The sequence below is a fragment of the Mastigoproctus giganteus genome, chromosome 3 (assembly GCF_048544385.1).
Source record: "Mastigoproctus giganteus isolate SK-2022 chromosome 3, ASM4854438v1, whole genome shotgun sequence".
Lineage (NCBI taxonomy): Eukaryota > Metazoa > Arthropoda > Arachnida > Uropygi > Thelyphonidae > Mastigoproctus > Mastigoproctus giganteus.
This window is the reverse complement of record NC_143577.1, coordinates 10,351,073-10,371,851: the sequence shown is the minus strand read 5'-3', so window position 1 is coordinate 10,371,851 and position 20,779 is coordinate 10,351,073. Positions and strand designations below refer to the sequence as shown.

The window sequence follows — 20,779 nt, the reverse complement described above, 5'->3', positions numbered from 1 at the left end:
GAGAAATAACTTTTTTCGATTAGTATGCAAAATGTTCAATTTCATTTCTCTAGTTTTCATTACTTTGTGTTCCCTTTATTGATATAAATCAGATATTACACTTTCTGATCTTCATCTTCACTCTCGTATTTTGTTACTAAGTCGTCCTATTCCTTCCAAAGAAACAACTTGTATACGAACTGATTTCCCAGAAAGGTTGATTTGATTTGATTTTGATTTTTATGGCGCAAGGGCGACTAAGGCCGTGATGTGCCAAGTCCTGCCCAGTAAGGCCTAAATGGGATGAGAATTATTATTTTTCTTAGAGAATAAGTTAAAGCTAAATAAAGTACATACTGGAATTAAAAAATTAAATTAAAAAATTCTAGCAGAAAAAAAATAACATAAATTAAAATACATCTTTACCATTCATGCATTCTCTGTTTCCAAAAAAGAGGCGATCCAATTTCGCTTTAACCTTAACCTCACTCTCTGTCATGGCCAACAGGACAGCCAATTCGTTTCAATGATTTAGAACACAATGCCGGAAGGTGAACATCATGTATCTGTCTATTAGTCTCCAAAATTTAGTATTTTTGTATCTTTTTCTTCTCCCTTTTATCAATAAAAATTTACCACCCTGAATTCATCAGTTTACTCTTCTTTGAACTACATATAAGAATCGCTATATCTTTTTTCAAATATGGCGTCCACACCCGAACTCAATAGAGAATTAATTCGGACCATTGTATTATGTGTGCAATTTAATTATTTCTGCGCGCAAAAAACAGATTTAAATACGAGCGCCGCGTCGCTTTTTTAATATTTCAGTATTGTAAAACATTTAGTTTTTTTTATTTACTTTTGGAAAATGTGCTCGATTTTAAAGGTTCGGGATTTGAGAATTTATTATATATGAGGGCAGCCGGATGTACATATTGGTGGCACTTTACCAATAGGAGTGTGCTTAAAAACGAATAAATAAACCAACACACACACACACACACACACACACACACACACACACACACACACACACACACAAAAAAAAAAAAAAATATATATATATATATAATATGATTAGCAGTGCGTGGTTTGATCGACATATCTCTGGGTAATCTGATCAGCATACTTCCAATGAGCCACCCTATTTTCTTCCGGTAACATCCTTTTTTGCAAATGAGTACAGTCACTGATGCAATATAAGACAGTTATTTGGATATGAATTTGAATTTTAATAATTTATTAGTGAGATTTAGCAATGAAGTGAAAGAAAGGAGTTAGAATTTGTTCTTCAAGCTCTTTTGTTTCCATCACAAAGCCTCTTTTTACGATAACCGCTTTGAATTTAATTTAGAAAAATAAGCATGGCAACTTGAAATTCTGCTCCAGATATAACTGTGATTATAAAGCTGCGCTGTGTGCCATACAAACCGTTTGGTTGAGTAGCTATGAAATTTGTGCTTCAGCGAAGTCATTGGGAAATAGCAGATGGTGAGGTGGTCGAGAGGTTGGTTAAGGCGATGGAATGCTTATTCATTAGGGATTCACCGCGTGTGTTCGAATCCCCTCCTCATCGGTTATTTTGCAAGCTTTCACTTTTTTTTAAATCTATCATTTCTCTGAATGTCCTTCTTTAGCGTAATTTACTTATTACGCTGTAATAGGTGTAATAAGGAAATGCTTTTTTTTTTATTAAACTTCTCTTTCTGATTCCCGTTGCGGCCTGAACAAATACGGCCGATGACTGGTGTGCTTTGTTTCAAGAGTGGAATTCGAACCCATGCACAAATCGTGCATGGGTTCGAATCCCACTCTTGTAACAAAGCACATTTTGTTCGAGCAATCAACCTCCCGCGGGCTATTTCCGCCAGTCTATTTTGCAATTGTCCTTCCTCAATCTGGATTTATGTCCCTCAAGTGCATAATCTGAGAAATAAGAATAATCCCATCAGCATTGAGTCTGCTCAAACCATTCAAGGCCTTATACACCTCAATCCTAATGAATGACAGAAGCTTCAATTTTAATAAATTCAGTACATTCAAGCAGTTATTTAATTTTTTAAGCTTAATTAACTATTAAAAGCTAATTAATAGCTGTAAACTCCAAAATTATTGTTAAAGAGATTCCCTAAAAGAAAAGTGTTGGGAATAAACAATCTGAACTTAACGGGTCTGATCATAAAATCCTATTTGGTTACATTTCAGCATACATTCATTCATTAAGAGAACATAAAATGAGTTGTCGTTCTGTCAGAATGGCCGAGTGGTCTAAGGCGCCAGACTGAAGGATTATTCCTTCCATCAAATGTGGTTGTGATTAGTGGTCCACATTTGTGGGCGTGGTTTCGAATCCCACTACTGACAAAATGTTCTATGTTTCCTATTAGTATACCGAATGTTCAATTTAATTTCTCTAATTCTCCCTACTGTGTTTTCATTTTTTAAAAAAAAAATCTTTTATTTTAATACATTGTCCGCCTATTTCTTCCAAAGAATCAACTTGTATACAATCCAATTGCCCAGAAAAGCATATATGGGATAGGAGCAATTAATTTTCTTAGAGAAGAAGTAAAAACTAAATAATGTACATGCTGAAATAGATTAAAGCTAATATTACCCTTTTAATAATTTATATTTCCATTTTCTGCCTTGCTATTAGTATTATAATGGCAGAATAATGCCAGGAAAGGGACCGTTTCATTCAACTAAAATAAAAAAATAATAATAATAAATAAATAAATAAATAATAAAATAAATCTTTACCATTCATGCCTTCTCCGTTGCCAAAAAAGAGGACATCTAATTTCCCTTTGATCTTTACCGCACTCTCTGCCTCGGCCACCAAGGCAGCGAATTCGTTTCAATCATTTAGAACACGATGCTCGAAGGTAAACTTCATGTATTCGTGTATTAACTTCATGTAAACTTCATGTATTAAAAAACAAATCTTTTATTTTAATACATTGTCCGCCTATTTCTTCCAAAGAATCAACTTGTATACAATCTAATTGCCCAGAAAAGCATATATCGGATAGGAGCAATTACTTTTCTTAGAGAAGAAGTAAAAACTATTTTACATTTCATCTTTTCGTCTATTAGTCCACAAATTTTAGTACTTGTGCCCCTAGTTCTTCTTCGTTTTATCAGTGAAAATTTAGCTCCTTCAATTCATGTGTTTGCCCTCTTTTGTTCCCCATATTAGAAGCGCTAAATCCTTCTACAAGTATAGCTTCCAGACATGAACACAATATGCAATATTCATTATATCTCTGTATAAGACCTATGACTTATACTATTCATAATATGAGATAAAGACTTCCTTTCCTCTATTCGTCAACGTCCTGTATATATGACATACAGGACACAATGTGCTTTCCTCGCCACCTGTTTGTGCTGCTGTAAAATTTCATGACCTGTTGAATCCTAATCCGTAAGGCTTTTTCATCTCGAACCATTTTATCTTGTAACCACTAGATTTCTACTCCCTAGGTGCAAATTTTTACATTTGGAAGCATTAAACTATAATCGCCGATTTTGAGGCCATTAATTCAACTGAATGGCCTGGTTCTGATCGTTAACCATCCATTCCAGCTTTAAATTATTCGAAAAACTTAAGACAACTTCCCCGTAGACAAGAAATTTAAAAAGTTTTTGTAATTTTAAGAAACAGCCTTTATGCAGTCTCATATTTTAAACAAATGGCTAGTTAATATTTTGGAGAGGCTAGCTAGTTGAAAATATTGCAATGAATTGGAAACTCATTGAAAGGTTTGTGCTGCTGTGAGAATTCAGACCATTGTATTCTCTGTGCAATTCCTTCTGGTCACAAAAACCGATTATAATACGAGCCCTGGGTCACTTTTTTAATATTTAATATATTGTAAAATGTTTAGTTCATTTATTTGTTTATTTATTTATTATTTTTATTTATTATTATTGTATTTTTTAAATTTGCCCGATGTTAGAATTGCATTAATATACAGACCTGTAATTTACAGAGAATTAGCATGAACTGTCCTAGCAGCCTGTCTACACACTGATCACAGAACTTCATGCCTAACTATAAAATTTCCCCTGGCCTTTTTTTTTTTCTTCACTACCTTGACTGTGGTACTGGCAAATTGAGTAGGAAAACCTTTATTGCACTATATTATATACTCAATGTAGCAGAGTGGCGCAGTGGAAGCGTGCTGGGCCCATAACCCAGAGGTCCGTGGATCGAAACCACGCTCTGCTAAATCGATTTTTTTTCTCTGTTCTGGTATAAAACACCAAATGAAGCAATAATATGAATTTATGAGCAATGCGATCATATTACGTGTAATATTTCCTCCACCCTTCAGAAACCAGCCGTGTTCTGCACAAAATGAACACATAAACTGTCTCAAAAAGTCAGCATTTCATTACAGCTTCAATTGCAAAGAATCTTCACTATTTACGATTTTTACCAACATGTAAATAAGAAGGCTTACAGGCGGCTATAACTGAAAACTCCAATGTTACTGAAAGGTTATATACACTGGTGTTCAAAGAAAGTGCATCACCTAGGAATTTCACCTTTCTAACCCTTTTTCACGATGGTATGTTACTTTAATGACTAGCATCACAAATAGAAATGTAAACAAATGATATTTATTAATAGTTAAGGCAAAGCTAAGTAATATTTGACAGGTGCTCTCAAAATATTCCAAAATGAGCATTTGCAACGTTCATACAACAGTTTTGGTAAACACGACAATTATGGCTGAAATTATATCGGAATTTGCTTCAGTTTATCATTTTAAATGGAAAACAAAATGAAAAGTTCACCAGGTACAAACTAATATTTAGTTGAACCGCCTCTGGCCCTGATGACAGCAGCACACCATCGAAGTATTGACAAGTTCAATTTTTAAAGATAATCAACTGATAGTTCGTGATTTTCAACACGAATTATGGCTCCGTGAAGTTCACGAAGGATCTTGGGTTTATTTCTGGCAACTGCAAATTCCTTACGATGCCAACAGTTCTTTATAGGATTCAGGTCCGCGCTGTTGTAATGGACCGTTCTTCCATCCATTTTTTTCACCTGTAACAAATGTAAACACATTACTGTCGAATCTTTAATGCAGAAATCAAGTAACTACAGAAGTGCCTACTTACACTTTTGGAAAGTTCCAAAACCGTAGCAGACGGTTTTGGAACCGTCTGCTACGGTTCCTTTTTTCCCATCAGCAGAACCAGTATTCTTGAGTTTGGAAAGAAATCTACTTACCGTCGACTGATCACAAGACACTCTATAAGCAATATAACGGGAAGAACAAGCAACGAATGACTGCAACTCTTGCAGAGCGTGCTTATATAGCTGAAAATAACATGATGCAATATTACGTCATCACCTGCGCGTGAAAATCTTATCTGATGCAATCTGTAATAAATATTGCCATATAATTACGTTATTCGGAAGGCAATTACAATTTTAAGAGGTGATGCACTTTCTTTGAACACCAGTGTATGTGAGGGGTGAGGAAAGGCAAGAATTTCTAGCCCAATATTGATCGCAAATGTTTTCATGAAAGACAATACTTACAATCTGTGCTGTGAGTCTTCTGCACTATATTATATCGGATGTCCTCTTTTCCAGAGGACGTTAAAGAGTGGAAAGTGAATTAAGATGGCTACTGTCGAGAGATTCAAGCACAATGCACTCAGTGAGTACCTTTATTAAGGGAGAATAACGCCGAAAGAAATGCAAACATTAGGGAAATCTTGTCCTTCATACATATGAAGGTGATAAACTTGCTTTCACAACTTAAGTGTGTAAGAGACGGTGTTGAAGAAGCACTCTGCAGTGGGAGGCCTGTTATCATGCCGATACTTGCAAATGTGGATGTCATTCTTGACCTGATCATAGAAGACCGCAGAATAAAATTGAGTGAGAGAACATTTATCATCTCTCAAAAGCGAGTTCATGAATTGTTTTGAATGTTTTAGGAATGAAGAAGGTTGAATGTCAAAAGAATACATATCAGAAGCGGGAAAGAGTTAGGTGTTGTCAAAAGATTGTGCAGCATTTTGAACCGAATGAAGCTCAGTTTTGAGGAAGGAATGTTAGTCGTCCATAAGAGAGGTTGGGTAATTTGAATAAGGATGTCCCACCCCAGTATATCGTCCCTGTGCTTTTAAATGTGAGCTTATTATCCCCTTCAAAAAAACATTTAGAACTTAAAAGGATTCTTCTTCTACTTCTTTAGATATACTAATAGCGAGTGGCTCTCCCTTTAACTGTCAGAAGAGTCTGGATTCGTTGTATCATCGATTAAACAAGGTATTTTGGTATTTGGTATATGGTATGTTGAGGGTCTTGCGGCTCCTGGGATTTCTCCCATCTCCGCGGTGTTCTCTGTATCGAGTGACAGTACCCTGTCAAGCCAGAGATTTAAAGTGTGTGGATCGTGTATAGTGTAGACTGTTGTGCCCATTGTTCATCTGGCTTATTGGCCATCGGGCCCCTGATGGGACCCGACGTTGCCCATACCGCGCCACGTGGAGGCTAGCCAGGTGTTACAAGTAAGGAATCAGTACTCTGGCAGGTCCTGCCACCTGCTTTCCTCAGATTTCAAAAAATTTGCTTTAATCGCTGTTGGTGCTTTGTTTGGCCATAGAGATTTGCCTTAAGAGCGAGAATGGATTGTACGCTGGGTGAGTTTTATTTTTGGCCGAAAAGGGTCGGCCAAGTAATTTTGGTGTAGTTACAATTTTGACATGTGGGGTTATGCGCTGTGAAGGTAGACAGATTTGGGTGGGGAGAAGGAAGGCTGGAGGGTAGAAAAAGAAGAAAGGGACCGATAGAGAATGTAGCCCCCAAATGTTCAATGGGCATGCCCATGGCACACCAGAGGGAAAGTGGGTTTTGCAGGGAGAGGAGGAAACAGGAGTGTCCCCCCCGCCAAGAAAAGGAGATAAAGCAGGCCTGGAAAGGTGTCGGATCTGGGTCGCCATTTGGCTAGTTGGCAGCAAGGCTGCAATCTAAGTCGTTCACTTTGACTCTCTAGGTGGTGGACTTAGTCTCGGCAAAGGCCAGGATGGGTCACCTGCACGTGGCAGGCCAACTACATCTATGTCCCAGTGTTTGGTCGCATCCAGTTAGGACTCAGTTGTCTTTCAGTTGCTGTAGGTTGTCCCCACCACTTGTGTTCAAGTGCTGTAGTCACTCAGCTGATCGTCAATGGCCAGTTGTGTTCTTTTTGTCCATAGGTGTGTAAGAGACGGTGTTGAAGAAGCACTCTGCAGTGGGAGGCCTGTTATCATGCCGATACTTGCAAATGTGGATGTCATTCTTGACCTGATCATAGAAGACCGCAGAATAAAATTGAGTGAGAGAACATTTATCATCTCTCAAAAGCGAGCTCATGAATTGTTTTGAATGTTTTAGGAATGAAGAAGGTTGAATGCCCAAAGTCTGAAGTTTGTTTCAGGGTGGTGGAAGTGCTCTTTGTCTCACGAAGAGATTTTGAGCGAAAAGTGTGAAAGCCTTATAGTTTTCTTCTTCCTGCAGCACTATGTCCCCTGATTTCTAAGGATGGAGCGTAGTTTGGTAAACAGCAGGCCACGGAGGTCTTCATATATATTACATTCATAGAGCAGGTGCTCCCAAGTTTCTTCTTGTCCGCATCTACACTGCGCTATGTCCGAGATTCCAAAATCGTGTAGCTTCTTCCTGAAGGAGCCATGCCCTGTCAGCAGGTAAGTGGTATGAAGTCCAGGAGAGTACCAGGTCGGGGAAATAGGGTAAACACGTCCAATGTCTGGTATGAAGCTTCTAGTTATGCGGCCTTTAGTGGAGTCATTCCACCGATTCTGCCACACTGTTCTCATGTGGTCTGTAAGACGTCTTTTTTCCTGTGGTCTAGTCAGAGTTGGGTCCGTAGTGTATCCCAAATGTGTGATTACCCTTCTTTTGGCGTGTTGGTGCAGCAGCCCACGACCGACAATCTCCAAGTCCAGAGGGAGACATCCCGCAAGGACCTGGAGAGCATGGGTGCTCACCGTGCAGCATGCTCTGGTTGTTGTGAGAAGAATTATTCGATGGATGGTTTCCAATTTCCTTCTGTTAACAGCAGTGCTTGCCTTAGCGTACCAAGCTCCCGCTGCATAAGCCAGTGCCGGGATGAGAAGAATGCCTTGTAGAGGATGGCGAGCGCCCTCTTCTTCAGACCCCAGTCTCTGCGTGTAACTCTAGCGAATAGGCCGGAATATTTCCTAAATTTTACTCTGAGGTAACTAAGATGCGGTATGAAGTTGAGGTTTCTGTCAAGGATAACGCCAAGATACTTGACTTCTGTTGGATCAAACAAGGTGTCGAATGGTTCCAAAGGAATAAATAAATTTTTTGCTTAAGTGTACTAGGCCCCATATTCCAGAGGTCCCGAAAACGAAACTACGCTTTGCAAAGTCTTTTTATTTCATTCATTATTTCGCTCGTGTTTATAATAGGATATACGTATTATGGATAAACATAGAAACCTGTACGCGTAGAAATTTTAAGAATTATTTTTACAGAAATATTTTTCCGTAATGGAGGAATTTGATGTGTACTGGAACATAGACATGTCGGCATCTGTAGCTTTTTCATGAAATTGGAATGGAAATTTCTTATATTTTAGGTCTGTGGCCAGAAAAATTAAAAATTGCAGATTTTTGAAATATGTATGAAATTTGAAACTGGTCATTCATCCCCTAATACCAAAATTATGTCTCTATCACTTCTCCATTAAGAATATACCGATATTTTAGTAATTAATGAATGACCAGTTTCAAATATCATACATATGCTACTATCTTGAAAATGAGTCTTGTTCATTTTAAAATTCTTTAATCTAACGTATAATGTTCTACATATATTCCATTACTAAAAGAGAGAGAGAAGCGGGAGGCAGACAAACAACATTGAACTTGTTCCCTATCCGACATTATTGCCATCTATGACCATATTCAACCATTATTACGGTGCAGATAATACACGTTTCATATCTACTTCCGTAATTTGTACTAAGATATACATATTATGGATAAAAAGATAAACCTGTATGGGTACAAATTATGAAGTAATGTCTTATTGTATTTGAAATTACACCACATAAGCTTTTCCCATCCTATCTCCAAAGTGTGTTTAAGAGATACGAATACGAAGAAAACAGACGAGGTGGTCGAGTGGTTAAGGCGATGGACTGCTAATCCATTGGGGTATCCCCGCGTGGGTTCGATTCCCATCCTCGTCGTGTCATATTTCTTTATCTTTTTGAAATTCATAATGAGAACCAGATCGTTGTATAGTCTTCGGTACCTGATTGCACATACGTGTGCATGTCTCGTACGAATTTTTTCACAAACATAATCCTTCTGGAGTCAGTATTTATCTCGAAAAGGATTCATTGTTTAGCTCATCATACTTCTGTGTGTCCACACTTTTCAGACAGTGCTCTGTTCCTCCAAGTATCTGTTGAAAATTTATTGCGCATCTCGCTTATAAACAGGAATTCCAAAAGCATTAAAATGTACAAGGAACATCGAATTATGGAAGAGATCAATTCTTTCAACCTTCATCTGCAGTAGGACAAGCACGTTCACTCACATAATCGAAATAAATTGCTCCCTGAAACAACCCATCAAATCCGTAAAAAATAATCGTTTTTTTTTTTCAATTTCTCGCAATATATATATTTTTTATTTTGCTTTCTCTATTTTAAGAAGTGGTTGTTCGTAAGTTCATTCTAATGAGGAAGAAACATGGAAGTTTTTTCTTACTGTTATGACTGATTTATTTGCTGATAGAAATTTAACTCGTATTTTATGTTTATGAAAATATTCGAGGTTCGTTTGTTTGCAAAATAATGATGTTGAAAAAATTGAAATACTTTCTCACAAAAGTGAAATTCATTCCAAATTTCTTTTCGATTTGGATTTAGTAATGACATCAACAATGTGAACAGAAACCGAACAAACATTTAATAAATAAATCATCATCATCATCATCAGCCATTTTCAATCCACTGCAGCATAGAGAGGAGAAGGGAACATTAACCTAAATCCATAGACTGGATTGAACTCCAACCTTATTCCAAGACCAATACATTGTTAACTGTACAAGTACTTCCCTTACTTGTGTTATTTTATGCATATTAGATGCTAATTAAATTCAGTGCAAGAAATATTTGCTCTAAAAACCAATAAATTTAGCCCAATTGTGATGTTAATCCGAAAAAATATTTTTTATCGGTTAATTACATAATTGATCCAGATACGCGCAAGCAACTCACTTCATCCTTTGAATCCTTCTAAGGATTTAAAGGATCAAAGGGCTCAAGCAGATGGGAACGTGCTCCCTCCCCTTAGAGCTTTAATCAATATGAAGATAAGCATCTATGCTTACTTCATCATTAGTTACTAATCATTACTTAAATGAATCATTTTTTCATTAATGTGTAAAAATATTTATTTTTTTCCATCTCATTTTCAATGAATATTTTTACCACGTCATTAATGAGATACAAAAAGAAACAGATTCAAAAAAATGTAAACAAAGAGTTGGCTTCAGGTCTTTCGTGGAAGTTCATGGAATACTCTCTGGGTTTGTAAAAACACAAAGGTTTGCCTGTGGCTGCTGTCAGTTGTAATTGAGGTTCGCTGGGGCGTTCAGGTAACCCTCCGTGTCTTGCTCTCACTGTCGCTTCTACGGTTCCATTTCTGCAAATTGTTGGGAATTGTCTCGACGGGAAGGTTTAATTCCTAAGCAATAGCTTCATAGACATTTTACCCATATGACATGCAACTATCATTCTCCTCTCATACTCTGTTTCCGCTTTCATTTTACAATCGCTCCATGCACACTTCTCAAATGAATTCCACATTAGCTGCTGACAATCTTTATAGGAAAATATATAGTTCTGCACAATTTCGGAAGATTGTTATGTACAGTTTGTACTGTACATAACAACCTTCCCAACTGCGCAGACTTTAAACTGCTGCACCAATTTCAGTGTATTTAGATTGAGCCAGATACAAATTCTAAAAATTATGTTAGACTATTGTAAAAAATTACAAAAATTAAGAAGTTAAATAACAGAATTAGAAAATTGATCGTGACATATATTCCAAAAAATTGCATTTCATCATCAATCGAAAAATATCAGATTTATCAACGTTTAAATTGTTAATAATATATTTTATTATTATCAATTGATAATAAAAACAATCCGTTCTATTGACTGTTTCGTATTCCCTTCTTAGGAAGTGTTATTCCTGAACTTCTGCAATGAAAACATATTTCTCTAGCCACTGAGCCTTGCGTGTAGCACGATGCAGATAAATACCGTCCTCCTTATTCGGGTGGAAGAGGTCCAGATTCCATTCCATCAATGATGCAAGCAATTTTAGGGGCTTATTTCAAAACGTGGCCCACTTAGTCTCAGGAAATAATTGCATCCTTTTTTTTCTATGGGCAGCTGGAGTTTTTTCGTCCAGCAAGCAGACAAATCTAGCACATAGAATATACTTAATTTACATAACACACACGCACTAGTCACTGATATATTTTTCAGAGTGTCCTCCAATAAATTTCCCTTGTTTTTAAAGCACATTTTTTTCTGAAATTTCTGTTCACCATTGTCACTTCTCCATAGTTTTTTTTTAATACCATTTACCTTTTTTCTTTTTTTTTTGCAAAAAAGCTGTTCATTTTGTATAGTCCTTTTTCTTCTGTGAATTATATTAGCCTTGTTCCTCTTTTAATTCTCTCACTCTCTCTCTCTGATATATGTTATTTATACGAATCCTACATATTTAAACTACGCTGGTTGATCTTCCATTAATGTTCTATAGTTCCTAAGTGATTTATTTATTAAGAATCTCGCTCTTACTCCAATTACGATCTGAAAAAACTCATCCCAAAACTGGTGTTCTCCTTCTGAGTGAGCGTTTAATTATATAATTGAATAATTATTGAAGTGATAACAGAAAGCAAACATGAAACTAAACCTGGCATACAATCGTCCTTGCACGTATTTCTTTCTTACTTCTAAGAATGCAATTTTTTTTTTTTTTTTTTGCATGTTAAGGTGGCCTTGTATTTAGGTAGTAGAATCGGCCCTTACCAAATATAACTCCCTAATTGTAACATTAATTTGCCGTATTATTTTCATGGTTAAATATGTTTTGATACAATCGAGCAACAAAGCCACATGTGTCAAAGTTTTTTATAGTATTATGTTAGAAGAATTACATTTTAATATTATTCTTAATTAATACAAATTATACAAATTAATGGGGATGTGCACGTAATCCTATTTAATTACACGTTTGCAAGCATTCATTCAGTAAGGGAACATGATGTTAGTTGCCACACTGTCAGGATGGCCGAGCGGTCTAAGGCGCCAGACTCAAGGATTATTCCTTCCACAGGATGTGGTTGTGATTTCTGGTCCACATATGTGGGCGTGGGTTCGAATCCCACTCCTGACAGAGAAATAATTTTTTTTCGATTAGTATGCAAATTGTTCAATTTCATTTCTCTAGTTTTCATTACTTTGTATTCCCTTTATTGATATAAATCAGATATTATACTTTCTGATCTTCATCTTCACTCTCGTATTTTGTTACTAAGTCCTCCTATTTCTTCCAGAGAAACAACTTGTATACAATCTGATTTCCCAGAAAGGTTGATTTGATTTGATTTTGATTTTTATGGCGCAAGGGCGACTAAGACCATAATGAGCCAAGTCCTGCACAGTAAGGCTAAATGGGATGAGAATTATTATTTTTCTTAGAGAATAAGTTAAAGCTAAATAAAGTATCTTTGCCATTCATGCATTCTCCGTTTCCAAAAAATACGCTATCCAATTTCGCTTTAACCTTAACCTCACTCTGTCTTGGCCAACAGGGCAGCCAATTCGTTTCAATGATTTAGAACACCATGCCGGAAGGTAAACGTCATGTATCTGTCTATTAGTCCCCAACATTTAGTATTTGTGCCCCTTTTCCTTCTCCCTTTTATCAATAAAAATTTAACACCCTGAATTGATCAGTTTACTCTCCTTTGAACTACATATTAGAATCGCTATATCTTTCTTCAAATATGGCGTCCAGACCCGAACTCAATAGAAGCATTAATTCGGACCATTGCATTATCTGTGCAATTTAATTATTTCTGGGCGCAAAAAAAAAAACAGATTTAAATATGAGCGCCGCGTCGCTTTTTTAATATTTCAGTATTGTAAAACATTTAGTTTATTTATTTACTTTTGGAAAATGTGCTCGATTTTAAAGGTTCGGGAATTGAGAGTTTATTATATATGAGGGCAGCCGGATGTACATATTGATGGCACTTTACCAATAGGAGAGTGCTTAAAAACGAATAAATAAACCAACACACACAAATATATATATATATATATATATATAATATGGTTAGCAGTGCGTGATTTGATCGACATATCTCTGGGTAATCTGACCAGCATACTTCCAATGAGCCACCCTATTTTCTTTCGGTAACATCCTTTTTTTTTGCAAATGAGTACAGTAACCGATGCAATATAAGACAGTTATTTGGATAAGCATTTGAATTTTAATAATTTATTAGTGAGATTTAGCAATGAAATGAAAGAAAGGAGTTAGAATGTGTTCTTCAAGCTCTTCTGTTTCCATCACGCAACCTCCTTTTACGATTATCGCTAGACGTTAATGAAGGACAGTGTCAATAATCGAGTATGTACCTATTCAATATATCACTTCGAAAATCGCAATGCGAAAGAATGTGAAGCACCCTGTTTCAAAACTCGTCTTTCTCCACTTCCAGATAGAACTGTACATTAGTAGTGGAAAGCGATACGAAGAGGCAAGAATATACATCATAGCAAAAATATAAAAACATCATCGCTACTTCTTCCACCCTCTGATAATTCGTCTGACTTTCCTTCAATTTATTCATTCAAACTACTCATTCACACCAATCGATGTTTGTTCGAACAGTCAAATACACTTTTGCTTCATGCAAATTTTCTCTCATGTATGCTCCCATCCACGAATTTCACTTGATGTCCTGTTATGTGTGTGTGTCCTTCGACCAAGAGTTAAGATGCCATCAACATTTAATTAACTCAATCCATTTATGGTCTTTAACACTTCAATAAAAAACACAATTTGACTTTGTTCAACTCATCCACTTCCACCACAACAGATCGAAGCTTGTTCCAACAATCTACCACCTCACTGGTTAAAGGTAAACTTCCGCGCACCTATCCTGCAACCATCCTTTGTGAACTTGAATTTTTGCTCTCTCGTTCTCTGAGCGGTATCTACACACTGCTCAGAGAATATCATGTCCGTTTCTACACGCCATTTTTCTTTCCTAATACCTTGACTGCGGTACTGTCTGTCAAATTGAGGAGGAAAATCTTTATATGAGATGTTCAATACATTCCTATATAACAGAGTGGCGCAGTGGAAGCCTGCTGGGACCATAACCCAGAAGTGTGTAGATCGAAACCGCGGTCAACTAAGTCGTTTTTGAACTTAATTTTGATTTTTTCCCATTCGTGTCTCGATCTTTCATACAATGTTCTTTTCCATTAAAAAATGATGAAATCGTGCAGTAACGGACATACATTAAAACAGCAGTAATCTCCTCATTCCTATGCTTGTTTTTTTTTAAAAAAACCACCAAATGAAGCAATATGAGTTTTATGCAGAGTTAATCCCTTTAATGTTTCAAAAATTTGTCTTTAATGCTCTTATAAAAGCATACTGCATCGCTCATACTGTAATCGGGATAAAAGGATATCGTCTATTAAACAAAAATCGACATTACATCGAAAACTTTCCTATTGATCAGTATGTTTTGTTCTCCATTATTTGTGCATGTGTATGCACAATCCTTGTCGATTTACCATTGCTATTTTCTCTTTGGAAACAAATCACTGGTTTTTCAAGCAAAAATCGCACAACGGAGGTGATCGAAATGAAAAGTAGTTCTCATTTTTTACAATATCTGCCTTCAATTTCTTTGTACAAAGGAGTAATGTGATCAGATTATGTGTAATATTCCCCCACCCCCAGAAACTAAGCCATTTACAGTACACTGCACAAAACGCACACATAAACATTATCAAAAATTCAGCATTTCATTGCAGCTTCAGCTGCAAAGAATCTTCACAATTATTTACATTTTATACCAACATATAACTGAAAGGGCATTCCCACGAATGAAAACTCCAATAATACTGAAAGATTATATATATAAGGAGGGATGGGGGTTGAACAGTTTTTAGCGCATATACATCGCAAAGGTTTTCATGAAGGACAACATTTACAATCTGTGCTGTGACTCTTGTTGTGCATTCAACAAATTTTCCAGTTCATAACTATATTCTTTTGCTTTCCAGATACGTCAAAGAGTCGAAGGTGAATGAAGGTAGCGACTATTGAGAGAATCAAGCACAGTGCAATCAGTGAATACCTTCATTTAGGTATTCACTTAGGTATTCGTAAGCATGCAGAAAGGATTCTGCATGCTTACGAATACTCTTATATTGTTAACTATTTATATTTTACTACCAACCGCATGAATATTATAAGAGTTAGAAGAGATAATCGTATTATAGACTGAAGATGCTCCACATCAGCTTGTCCCATCCTCTCTCCTTAAAGCTTAAAGAAACATTTAAAATTTCATGTCCTTTCATGTAGTTCAAGCAACAATCTTTTCGGATGTTTCCTGAAGATGTGCTTAGGAGAAAAGAAAACTCAGCGAAGCAGACGTGGTGGCCGAGCGGTTAAGGCGGTGGACTGCTAATCCATTGGGGTTTCCCCGCGTGGGTTCGAATCCCATCCTCGTCATGTCCTTTTGAATATTTTTTATTCCCTTTGAAATTCATAATGCGAACCAGATCGTTGTTTAATATTCTCTACCTGATGGCACACAAATGCCCATGTCATATAAGGGTTCTTTCACAAACTCAGTTCTTCTGGAATCAGTATTTATCTCGAAAAGGTTCATTGTTTAGCTCAGAGGTTTTACCTCAGGTTTTTACACTTGGAAGGCCGAATTTTATTTAATCAAGATACTATTAGACTGCATGCTGAGAATTAAATATATACAAAGAAATTTATATTTTTATAAGTATATTTACAATTTTAATTACAGCCGGTTATTGTATGAGGAATTTAAACACATTTTCCTCATATGATATGCAACTATCATTCTCCTCTGAAACTGTTTTCTCTTTCATTTTGCACATCACTCCATGCACACTTCTCAAATGAATTCCACATTAGATGCTGACAACCTTTATAGGAAAATATATAGTTCTGCACAATTTCGGAAGATCAGAGGGCTATCCTATGGCTTTCAATATGACAGCGTACATCTAGAGGCTAAACTTATACAACGAACTTACGTTGATACCTACAGAAACTAAACCAGTCTTCGGATCGAGGGAGCTTTCCAGTGAGTTTAAACCAAAGTAAAAGTTGCAAACTACGATTCCGACAATTGGATATAATACTTGATTAATCGATACTAACCACCATAATATATTTTAAAACTTATTTGGGGAAATGTAACAACAGAAACACTTTGAACTTAATTTAGAAAAATAAGCATGGCAACTTGAAATTCCGCTCTAGATCGAACTGTGATTACAAAGATTAGCTCTGCTCCATACAAACCGTTTGGGTGAGTAGCTATGAAATTTGGGCTTCAGCGAAGCCCGAAGGAACTAACAATGGATCAGGTGGTTGAGGGGTTGGTTAAGGCGATTGAATGCTAATTCATTAGGGTTTTACCACATGGGTTCGAATCCCAATTTTTTTTTTAATTGTCATTTCTCTGAATCTCCTTCTTTAACGTAATTTACATATTACACTGTAATAAGCTAAGTGTAATGATTAAACACTGTATAGTTCATAAATGATTTTTTAGGAAACATCTCGTTCTGACTCCTTGCGGCCTGAACATACACATCCCAAGACTGGTGTGCTCCTTATGAGTGAGTGTTTAATTATTCAAGTTATACAGGAAACAAACATGAAAATAAACCTAACATACAACCATTAGACGTGAATCCAAAAAATGGGCAATAGTCCTTGCAGGTATTATCGGATTTTAAACCATTTGCATAACCATTTGCAAAAGGTGTTTCCTGAAGTTCTGCTTGGTTTCTTTCTTATTTTTTTAAAGAATTCACTTATTTTGAATTTTAAGGTAACCTTGTTATCTCCCCTTGGAATCTCCCCAAGTATAACTGCTTAATTGTAACGTTAATTTTCCGTATTTTTTTCCTGATAAAATGTTTAATTTTTTGATACAAGTCTCAGCGATATAATCCCATGTGTCAAATTTTTTTTATGGTATTATGTTACAAGAATTACATTTTAATATTATTCTGAATATTACTCTTAAGATCTAACTATTCTTATTACTCTTAAGATCTAATTACTCTTATTACTCTTAAGATTTTTTTTAATTTTAAATTTAAATTTGAATTTTATTTAGATTTGAATTTGAATTTTAATTTTACTATTTCATTACCTTCAAGAAGTTATTATTTTCTTTAAATTTATCACCTATTAAAAGGGGTTTTGCTGTAAACTCTACAATTATTGTTCAAGAGAATCCCGAAGATAAAAAGTTTGAGAATAACTAACCTTAAATTAATAGTGATCCTGTTTGGTTACATGTTTGCAAGCATTCATTCAGTAAGGGAATGTGATTGTAGTTGCCAAGTTGTCAGGATGGCCGAGCGGTCTAAGGCGCCAGACTCAAGGATTATTCCTTCCACCGAATGTGGTTGTGATTTCTGGTCCACATAGGTGGGCGTGGGTTCGAATCCCACTCCTGACATGAATGAGTTTTATTACTTTTCGATTTAATGTTCAATTTGATTTCATCAATGTTCATTACTTGTTGTCCCTTTATTGATATAAATCAGATATTTCAACTTCTGATCTTCGTTCTCTTATTTTTATTACTAAGTCCGCCTATTTGTTCCAAAGAAACAACTTGTGTACAGTCTGATTGCCCAGAAAGTACTACATGGGATGAGAACAATTACTTTTAAGAGAATAAGCTAAAGATAAATAAAGTACATACTGGAATAAAAAATAATTAAAGCTAATATTACCCTTTTAATAGTTTATATTTCACATTTTTTGCATTAGTATTAGTATTGTAAAGGCTAAATAATTCTAGAAAATAGGCATTTCATTCAACCAGAAAAAAAATAAAATAAATTTTAAAAAATCTTTACAATTCATGCCTTTATCCATTGCCAAAAAAGAGCCTCTCCGATTTCGCTTCAAAAGCTCTGTTCTTCCTTGAATTTATTTTTCCACAACGACAGATGGAAATTTGTTCCAGCAATCAACCTCCCACTGGCTTAAGGCATATTTCCGGCCGTCTATTCTGCAATTGTCTTTCCTCAATCTGAATTTATGGTCCTCAAGTGCATAATCTGAGAAAGAAGAAAAATCCCATCAGCATTGATTTTGCTCAAACCATTCAAAGCATTATACACCTCAATCCTAATAAATGACAGAAGCTCCAATTTTAATAAATTCATTACATTCAAGCAGTTATTTAATATTTTAAGCTTGATTAACTATTAAAATTAATAGCTGTAAACTGTAAAATATTGTTCATGAGATTCCCTAAGAGTGTTGGGAATAAAGACTCTGAACTTAACGGGTCTGAGCACGAAATCCTATTTGGTTAAAATTCAGCATACATTCATTCATTAAGAGAACATATAATTTTCGCCCTGTCAGGATGGCCGAGTGGTCTAAGGTGCCAGACTCAAGGATTATTCCTTCCATTAAATGTGGTTGTGATTTCTGGTCCACGTTTGTGGGCGTGGGTTCGAATCCCACTCCTGACAAAAAGTTCTTTTTCCATTAGTATACAAAATGTTCAATTTAATTTCTCTAATGCTCAATAGTATGTTTTCACTTTTTCCATTTTTTAATAAAAATCTCTTATTTTTATTACTGTGTCCGCCTATTTCTTCCAGAGAATCAACTTGTTTACAATGATTGCCCAGAAAAGCATATATGGGATAAGAGCAATTGCTTTTCTTAGATAAGAAGTAAAAACTAAATAATGTACATACTGGAATAAATTAAAGCTAATATAGAGACGGCTCCGTAGCCGAGTAGACCGGGGTTCAAGCCCCTGACTGTTAAATACGGTCGATCTGCCAACCCGCACTGGACCAGCGTGGTAGATTATGGTCCATATTTCCTCAGCATGAAATTGTTAAGGAGACTTCCATCCTGCAGTGGGTTGATAATGGCTGCGGTTTACCTTTTATTACCCTTTTAATAATGTATATGTCCATTTTTGCCTTACTATTAGTATTATAATGGCAGAATAATGCTAGGAAAGGGGCCGTTTCATTCAAGCTAAAAGAAAGAAAAAAAATAATAAAATAAATAGATAAATAAAAAATAAAATAAAATAAATCTTTACTATTCATGCCTTCTCCGTTGCCAAAAAAGAGGATATCTAAATTTGCTTTGATCTTTACCGCACTCTCTGCCTCGGCCAACAAGGCAGCGAATTTGTTTCAATGATTTAGAACACGATGCCCGAAGATAAAATTCATGTATTCGTCTATTAGTCACAAAATTTAGTATTTGTGCCCCGAGTTCTCCTTTTTATTAGTGAAAATTTAACTCCTTCAATTCACGTGTTTGCCCTCTTTTGAGCCACTTATTAGAAGCGCTAAATCCTTCTTCAAGTATAGCTTCCAGACCTGAACACAATATTCAATATTCATTATATCTCTGTATAAGACCAATGACTTATATGCAGAGAGATAAAGACTTCCTTTCCTCTATTCGTAAAGGTCCTGTATACAGGGTGATTCACTACCAGTGCGACAAACTTGCAGGAGGTATAGGGGACACAAAGACGAATCGGAATCATATAGCATTGCAGGGTCCGAAATGCCTTCGTCATGCGGTAGAGGACGTTGAACGGGAGGTCGCGTGAACAGCGATCCCGCTGGAAGTCAGCATTTGCGAACCAGTTCCCGAGCCAGTAGGATGGACGAGTATTCAAACGTTGAACTGGCCGACATGCACCTCGCGTATGGAGCTGCGGACTGTAACGGGCGCGCCGCTCTGCGCTTGTACCAGGAACGTTTCCCGCACAGGCGTGCTCCTCATCATACGATTTTCGCACGTGTGCACAAAAGGTTACGTGAGACTGGTTGTTTCACGAGAGGTACCATGAATCCAGACAATGAGGAGAATGTCCTACGTCTTGCAGAAGGCAATCCGAGTACGAGTACTCGAGCGATAGGCCAACGATTGGGTATTTCCCAATCCACTGTATGGAGGATACTGTCAACAAACCAAATGAGTTCATACCATCTGCAACGCGTCCAATCATTGGAGCCTGCGGATTATCCACTCCGGAGGACTTTTGCTACTTGGTTTCTTGAACAGAGTGCGGCAGACAGTGCATGTGCTGCGTCCGTATTGTTCACGGATGAGGCAAGTTTCACAAAAGAGGGAACCTCCAATCAACATAACGCCCATTTGTGGGCTTTGGAGATCCCCCATGGTACGAGAACACGTGCAACTCAACGCCGTTTCTCTGTCAATGTTTGGGCCGGCATTGTTGGAGACCACCTCATTGGACCGTACCTTCTGCCCCCTAGTCTGGACGGTAGGGCATACTTGAACTTTCTACAACAAGTCCTGCCCGAACTTATTGAAGAAGCACATGTTCCTCAGTCGTTGCGCCGCTCAATGTGGTTCC

At 36.6% G+C, this 20,779-nt stretch overlaps 5 non-coding genes across 5 annotated transcripts; all 5 read left to right on the top strand.

The window, feature by feature from the left end:
• The first annotated feature begins 9,160 nt into the window (after positions 1-9,160).
• TRNAS-GCU (transfer RNA serine (anticodon GCU)) lies at positions 9,161-9,242 on the top strand. The gene has a single exon. It is a non-coding gene; the product is annotated as a tRNA-Ser (tRNA).
• Positions 9,243-12,365: 3,123 nt separating this feature from the next.
• On the top strand, positions 12,366-12,480 carry TRNAL-CAA (transfer RNA leucine (anticodon CAA)). The gene is made up of 2 exons: positions 12,366-12,403; positions 12,435-12,480. It is a non-coding gene; the product is annotated as a tRNA-Leu (tRNA).
• Positions 12,481-15,770: 3,290 nt separating this feature from the next.
• On the top strand, positions 15,771-15,852 carry TRNAS-GCU (transfer RNA serine (anticodon GCU)). The gene has a single exon. It is a non-coding gene; the product is annotated as a tRNA-Ser (tRNA).
• A 1,890-nt stretch (positions 15,853-17,742) lies between these two features.
• TRNAL-CAA (transfer RNA leucine (anticodon CAA)) lies at positions 17,743-17,857 on the top strand. Its single transcript has 2 exons — positions 17,743-17,780; positions 17,812-17,857. It is a non-coding gene; the product is annotated as a tRNA-Leu (tRNA).
• A 918-nt stretch (positions 17,858-18,775) lies between these two features.
• TRNAL-CAA (transfer RNA leucine (anticodon CAA)) lies at positions 18,776-18,890 on the top strand. The gene is made up of 2 exons: positions 18,776-18,813; positions 18,845-18,890. It is a non-coding gene; the product is annotated as a tRNA-Leu (tRNA).
• Positions 18,891-20,779: the final 1,889 nt, after the last annotated feature.